Raw genomic sequence first — 7,768 nt, forward strand, 5'->3', positions numbered from 1 at the left:
AAAGTTTCATGAGCCCTGCAAAAGCACCCAACACAAAACATGCCAATCTGTGTTCAAGCAAAATCACAACGTACAGCCTCACAGAAAGAGGGCATCTGTGCCCCAGCTCTTCAAGGACGCAGTTGGGTGGCTGGGTGCTGGTTCTTAATGTTATCTTTCCAAGACTCTGTGACCTTTCAACTCTCCAAGCTCTGCCCACCTCCATAGACTGGACACTAATCCCAATAAGATCATTTCTCTTCCTTCTATCTGTGTCAATTTAAATTGATTACAGTTTTAAAAGAAGATTTCCAAAGACAGAAATATTTCCATTTTGAGAAATCAAAAGGCAAAATCAAGTTATCCACTTGACCCATCAAGCCACCCCAGTTAGAGTCATTCCAACCGTTGCCTGGTCCTCGCCTCGGGGAGAAGAGGGCCCACAACTCCCACCGACACTGCTAAAGGCTTGCCACCCGTGGCAAGAGATCAAACTCAAAGCAGCTATCACTGGGAGGAGATGCTGCTCAAGGGCTGTCCTCTGCTATGGCAATTGCTCATTGTTGTGCTGTAGTGGTTCAGTATCAGTTCGCTTCAAGTGTTCATGCGCATATGTGAAACACACACACACACACACACACACACACACACCAACTGCCCTTACATAACCTTGGCATAATTTCCTTTTAGAAAGGGCATTCAAGGAAGAAAACCCCATCAAGATACCACAACTGCCTCCTGGCATGGAGCAGACCAACAGCTTCTGAATTGTGGAAAAGCATGCAGCCAAGTCAGGGCTGAGCTCACGCATGAGGCAGGCTATGGTGTGCAGCGAATGGTGTATGGCGTATGGTGCACACCTGCAACACACAGTGGGAGTGTAAGAGTGAGTAAAACCTGCATGTAGCTGCAGCAGTTGATACACCTCGGCTTCTGCAGGCAGGAAGTACACAATCAAAGAGCAGAGCAGAGTAGAGAACAAAGACCTCACCGATCTCATTGGGCATTGCCTTGTTCATATTACCCAGCCTGTGCCTGCTGCCCTACTCCTTCCTTTCCTAACAATATTACTTTCCATCTGGACTCCCAGTTGTGAGAAGCCTTTTCTGCAGTCCGAGAATGCTGAGTTCTGCTGAACTGCGCCCCCCTTTCCAGTCTTGCGCTGCTGTGGGTCTTGTTAGACACAGCTGCCTTTATCTTCCAGGATTTCACTGATCTTGTGGTCCACTGTGACAGAAAGCTGGAAACATTTCAGATAAAACCAGGTGTACACAGCTGTAATCCCAGCACTGAGGGAGTGGAGGCGAGACGATCAGCAGCTCAGGGCCATCCTCAAATACATAATGAGTTTGAGACCAGCCCTACCCTATGAGTAAGCCTGCCCTAGAAGTGAAACGAACATCCAGCACTGGGGAGGCAGGAGGATATCTGTGAGTTCAGGCCAGCCCATTCTATACAGTGAGATACGAAACAGGAAGGACTACATAGAGAGACCTCGTCTCAAAAAACCACCACCACCCCAAAAAGTGAAGCAAGCAAAGTATTCATGGAGAGCAAGATGGCACCTCACAGTTTTATATGCAGGCCTATGTTAGAGGGGGACAACAGCCATGAAGAATGGACACTGACAGGTACCAGACCAGGACAGATAAATAACCCCTGATTATACCCTCAGGAGCCTTCCCACTGCAGCCTTAAAGGAGCACTCCTCTGTGGGCTTTGAGTAAACTGGCCTCTGTCCATCTCTCCCTTCACCCCTTCAGTCACATCTATATTACTCATTCCCTAGAAGTGACAACCAGGGTTTACCATCACAGCATTAGTCAACCTCAGGGCCTTTGCACCTGCCTATAATGCTCTTCTCTCCCCTCTTGACTAAGCTCAGGTTGCTGTGAAACACTATTTTGTAGCAAGGCCACCCCTGGTCACCTGGTTCACGCAGCTTCTTGTTATTCAGCCCAGTTATTGGCTAGGTTTTGTCACCCTCTGATTTCCTCATCCCATTTATTAGTTCTAAAACATTCTAGTTTTTAAAATAGATTATCATGATTATTGACTTATTTCAACTTCTCAATTAATACTTAGTTTCCCAATAGAAACTATTCAATAAATATTTGCACTACAGGAGAACTACACTTTTAATTGTGGGGTGTGTGTGTGTGTGTGTGTGTGTATGTGCCTGTGTATGTGTGTAGGCTTGAACTGATCTTTCTGCTATTTCAAGGAAGAGTAAAGAAATAAGATCTCTCTTTCTCTCCCCCACCCACTCCCGTGTGTCTGTCTGTCTTTATGTGTGCTTCTGTGCATATGTGTGTGTGCGTGTCTGTTTGTCTCTCTCCCCTCTTCCCTCTCTGTATGTACATGTCTGTCTGTCTGTGTGTGTGTCTGTGTATCTGTCTCCTCCCCTCTCTGTGTCTCTGTCTCTCTGTCTTTCTCCCTCCTTCTTTCTTTGTCTCTGTCTCTGTCTCTCTCTGACAGATACTCACACCACAGCATGCATGTAGAGGGCAGGGGACAACTTGCTGATCCTTGGCTCCTGTCTTGCTTGAGACACATCTCTTGCTTGCCACAGCACACGCTTCCTGGATTCTTCTACCTCAGTCTCACTCCAATCTTGCCCTAGGACACTGGGATAGCAAGCACACATGCCTGGCTTTATGTGGGTTCTGAGGATTTGGGCTCAAGTTCAAACTAGTAAGTATACTGTGGTCTTAAACCGTTGACTAAGTAGCCACCCCCAGCCTACTCGGCATGACGGTTTCAACTCCCCTGAGATTAAAACTATCGCTACCAAACAGGAAGACTGAAATATCAAATGATGAAGTCATTCAGGCTTACACCTTGGTGATTGGCTTAAAGATCAGTTTTGTGATTCCCAGGACACCTTGAATTCTTGCAAGCATCTGGTATTAACTATTTGTGAATTCAAGAGTAGCTGACATTTAAAAATCTAGCAGATTTTCTTTGGAACTTCAACTTAAAATTCATGATGACTTCTGACTTTTTGTTTGGATATGAAGTTGCACCATTTAGCCTCGCCTCTACTTAGTTACCCTATGTTCTATGCATCAGTTATGGGAAGGAAAGCATTAGTGGAGTGTGGGAGGGCAGAGCGGGCTCTGCTTTAGACCTGTTTATACTGGTGATGTGTGCTGGATTGTGTCTTCTTCCTGCTCCCCTTCATGTTCTCTGCATCTTGCCCTCCATCTGAAAGATGGCTTCAGCCTGCTGTCCCTGGGGGCTTCAGCCTGTCCCTTTTGCTCTGTTAGCTGGTCAACATCTATAGAGCCAATTCCGGATGTGGATATCTCTACTATGAGAAATATCTGGTATAGTTTCCCGTTTTCTGACTTAATTCTGACTCATTTAGTATATAATTCTCTCGACAATACAAATACACAAAAATTCAAGTGAACATTTCAGTAGAGGCTGCAGAGATGGCTCAGTGGTTATGAGCACTGGCTACTCTTCCAGAGGACCTGAGTTTGATTCCCAACACTCACAACTCCAGTTTAAGGGAATCTGAGACCCTCTTCTGGCCTCCAGTGGCACTACCTGCAAGTGGTAGCCATGCATGCAAGCAAAACACCCATACATATAACATAAAATGAAATAATTTCTAAAATTCATAATGAATCCTGACATGGTCTAACCAATCACTTATTATCTCTGATCTCAAAGGCACAGTAAAAATACACAAATGGAACACACCAAGCTGAAGCGCTCCTCTGCAGCGAAGGAAGCAACGAGGAAAGCTCTCACAGACTGGGAGAACATTTTCATACTGTATATCGGATAAGGAGCTACTACATGCTGTATATACAGTAAGTTGTTTATATAGTAAGCAACTTAATAGCAAGAGAATGAATGAACCAATATTTTTTAGTGTGTCAAGAGACCAAATGGACATTTCTTTAAAAAAAAAAAAAAGTATGCACACTTAATAGTTATATGAAAAAGATTCACCTTCACTTCTAAAAGAAATGCAAATTAAGCTGCAATGCTCTATCATGTCACATGTTGGAAATCGAAGCAAGAATGTGGAGAAAGGGACCCTTGAACAAAGTCAGTGGGAGTATACATTTACATAGCAACACAGAAAACAGCAGAGCCAATCCTCACAGAACTACCAGGACCCAGCAGGCTCTCTTGAGGGTAGTAAGTCAGAACCAGGCATGGCAGTGCACGCCTGTAATCCCAGGCATGGAGAGACAGAGGTGGGATCAGGAGTTCAAGGCCTTCACATTAAAAAAAGAAAAAGAGACGAAAGCTAGTCTATCAAAGGCACATTGCCAATCTCATGCTGATCTCAACTCTGTCCACAGAAATCAATACAGGGAACCAACATGATGGATAAATGGATTCTTAAAATGTGGTGGTGGGGGTGGGGAGGGGATACTAGTGGACCTTAAAGGAGAATAAAGTTCTATTGTTTATGACTGTGTAGACGACCCTGGAGGACATTAGGCTACAGCTGGCACAGAAAGACTCGTACTGAGTAATCACACATGACCTACACAGCTAAACTCACATAGGTCCAGGCACAAAGCTGGAAACTGGCGGGAGAATAGGGAGACCTAGTCTCAAGTGTCAAGTTAGTCAGGGCCAATAAATCTTAGACAGATGTTGTACAGCAGAGAGACTGTAGTCGATGATGTATTACGTAATTTCAAATTGCCAAAATAGGTTTAAATGTTCTCACCACAACAGGACAAAAAAAAAAGTTAAATAGTAGATTAATTAGATTGACTTAATCATTCTTCCGATATAAACACATAAGGAAATACCACATTTTAGTCAATACATTTATACAATTATTATTTGCCAAACAAAAATCAATGTTTACATCTTTTAAAAGACTCACAAAAATCATGTTGGCAATAGTGCAATTAAGAAAATACTCTCAATTTAATGTCGATGAGAATATAAATTAATTCAGATTTTCTGAAGAGAAATTTACTTACAGTTGGCAGTATAAGTAAAACACACACACACACACACACACTGAAGTTGAGTCCTGCCCTTGGTCTCTGAGAAGTTACTCTAGGAAGTAACCAGCTCAAGACTGCTGTCTGGCACTCACTGTAATGCTCACGTTAGTAAAAGCAGAAAATAAACCTACAACAGAAATACCCACTAACAGGAGCTGGTTGATTTACTTCAAACTGCAGCAGCACAAGCCTCCACAGCTACTGAAACTCTGGCTGTGCATTTCTTGACACACTCCACACGTGTTAGCTGGGTGGCTAATGCGCCCTTTAGACTACATGGGCAATATGTTTAAAGTTTGGGAAATAGTTGGCATGACTCTTTAACAATGGCAATTATTCCATACTGGTTACAGACAGTATTTCTAGGTGGCAGAAACAAATGATTGTGCCAGTTGCTTGAAGCAAACAATCACAAAAATACAAGCGACCACAGAGCTCTGTTTTATTGTCAGTGCATAAATGTTTAAGAGAATCACATGTGTATGGATTTCAAGTTTTCAAGTATTTTCAAAACCGTTCTGCATTTATTTAACCTAAATTTGCCAAGAGATTCCCTCTGATTCTTCTCCTTTTCTATTATGTTCTCATCATTTTTCACTCAAGTTTTCTCAATCAACTCGATCACAAAAATGGAACTATCTGTAGGTCAGGACTTTAACAGACAGAAAAAGATCAAATGGCAGAGGGGCAAGAAAGCCTGTAGCCTGGGGTCCAGCTGCCTTAATGACTTGCCTACCTGCTGTGTAATGCCCTGACAGCACCCTGCAGCTTCCAGACAAACAACGGAAGGACCTCCCAGGAGACAAAGCTGCCAAGACTCTCTCAGACTCCCGAAAGGTAAAGAAGAAAACTTGATCACTGCAACCAAATGCTGAAATCCAACCCACCACTATCCCCGAATCCAACCCACATCCACCCCTCTTCCCCCAGCCCTGGAGTCCTCTGTAACTTACGGATGCCGGATGCCGGATGCCGGTTGCTACCCCAGCTTCAAGGACTTCAGAACCCAAAGGTTCCTGCTTACTGGAAAAAAGACCACCAACCACCCATGCAGGGCTACATTCCCCTCCTCAATACGATTTATTCACAAACTCTGAGTGCATAATAGAAATCTAAAAATAACACTGCGTGCTAGAATCTAAGGCCGAGCGCCAAGATTTTTCCCAGGGCTTCACTCCAGCAATATTGAAATTGCAGGGGTGGTTTGGCGAGGTTTCTTGGTGGTGGTTATTTTGTTTGTTTGTTTGCTTGTTTGTTTGTTTTATTTTGTTTTTTCCCTACACCAACAGAAGCTTGGGGAGTTGGGATTGAAGGCAGTGCAGTCTAGGGATCTGTTTGCTCTGTGCTATGGGAAATAGCGCTATTTTGAAGGTCTCAAACTGCTAGGAAAAGTGTCTGGAAAAAAATAATGATAATACAGTGAATGCCAACATCACACTGAGAGCCACAAGCTGAGCCATGAATCCAGATGTAACAACTCAAAATAAAGAAATAAAGAAATAAAAATAAATAACCAGTTTTGAGCAGTATTCTTTTCCCTGGTTGGTTTACTGACTGGATTGCAATTAAGCTGCTATTTAACTCCATCGCTTTCCCTGTCATCATCCACAGCCAATGCCGGTGCCAATTGTTTCCACGTTGAGAGTGTCATGCTGGAAGTTAGCCCCAAGTCTGTCCCCTCTAGTAGCTTACAGTCTGAAGGGATAAAAGAAATGCACAGAAACCATGGTGGGAAAGGGAGACATTGATGCTGGAAGGAGAACATGTTGTGTTTCTAGCAAACCTAAAGGTGTCTACCTTTAAATGATCTAAGACATGAGTTAGGAAGGCAAGTGAGATAGGGTTGCTATGTCAAAGCGTGTTATATCTCTACATGCTTGGCAATCAGAAAAAAAATTAAAAATACAATAGACAATGGGGTTTTTTTTTAATAAAAAAAATCTAAGATGGGCATCTGAAAAGATGTCTCAGTGCTTACAGCGACTGCCATGAAAGACTGAATTCCATAGTACTGGTCCCCAGAACCCAGGTAAGAACTGGACAAGTGTGGAGGAGGCAGAGACGTGGTGTCCCAGAGCAAGCTGGCTGGCTAGATTGATAGAACAGCAAGCTCTGGGTTCAGTGTGCACAGGTCCCTGCACACACACAGGAATACATGCACACCTACAGCTTACACACTTCAAAAATCAAATATGTAGGACTACAGTTAACAAACTATACTGCCTGAACTTCTATACTGCCTAGACTTCTATACTAACAATAGTGATGAGCTAATTAAAACACACACACACACATACACACACACACACAAGAAAATGGATAATACTGTGGGCATGTGAATTACTAAGATATCAGTTCTCTCAATTTGACCAAGTCATTCAACTAAGACTGGTTCAAAATTGCAGCAGACTCTTCTTTGCAATACTGTACATATTTGGTCCAATGAAGAGAGAGAAATCAATAAACATTACATACTGGGTGACCCTGGACAGAGGAAAGAGGTTTTGTTTTAGAGAGAGAAGGACATTTAAGTCAGACTGCCAAGAGAAACACATCAGGTTTATCCACACAAAAGTTTCTGCCATTGAACCATTTTTCAACTTCCTAAAAAAAAAAAAAAAAAAAAGATAGTTTTATATGATTCAGCCTAATTAAAATAAAATACAAAATAAATGCCAAGGATAGTTCTGTAGGTCACGCTTCTGTTTAGAGAGAAGAAAGGTTAGCAAAATTGCAAGCAGGAGAAAGAAGGAAAGAAAAAAGGAAGGAAGGAAGGAAGGAAGGAAGGAAGGAAGGAA

General features: G+C 42.8%; 1 protein-coding gene across 7 annotated transcripts in view; it reads right to left on the reverse strand.

Moving 5' to 3' along the window:
• The window catches only part of Ncald (neurocalcin delta), a 414,228-nt gene that overhangs the window by 352,675 nt on the left and 53,785 nt on the right, over window positions 1-7,768 (reverse strand). For 2 of the 7 annotated variants that reach the window (XM_029469816.1, XM_029469810.1), the window contains exon 1: window positions 5,924-6,027. The exons of 4 other annotated variants lie outside the window; for them this stretch is intronic. The gene's annotated coding sequence lies outside the window, so the exon portion shown is untranslated. Of the gene's footprint in view, window positions 1-5,706; window positions 5,727-5,923; window positions 6,028-7,768 lie in introns of those variants that run through there. One more of the 7 variants, XM_029469813.1, reaches the window with a different exon arrangement.

This window comes from Mus caroli, chromosome 15 (genome assembly GCF_900094665.2).
Source record: "Mus caroli chromosome 15, CAROLI_EIJ_v1.1, whole genome shotgun sequence".
In the NCBI taxonomy this organism is placed as follows: domain Eukaryota; kingdom Metazoa; phylum Chordata; class Mammalia; order Rodentia; family Muridae; genus Mus; species Mus caroli.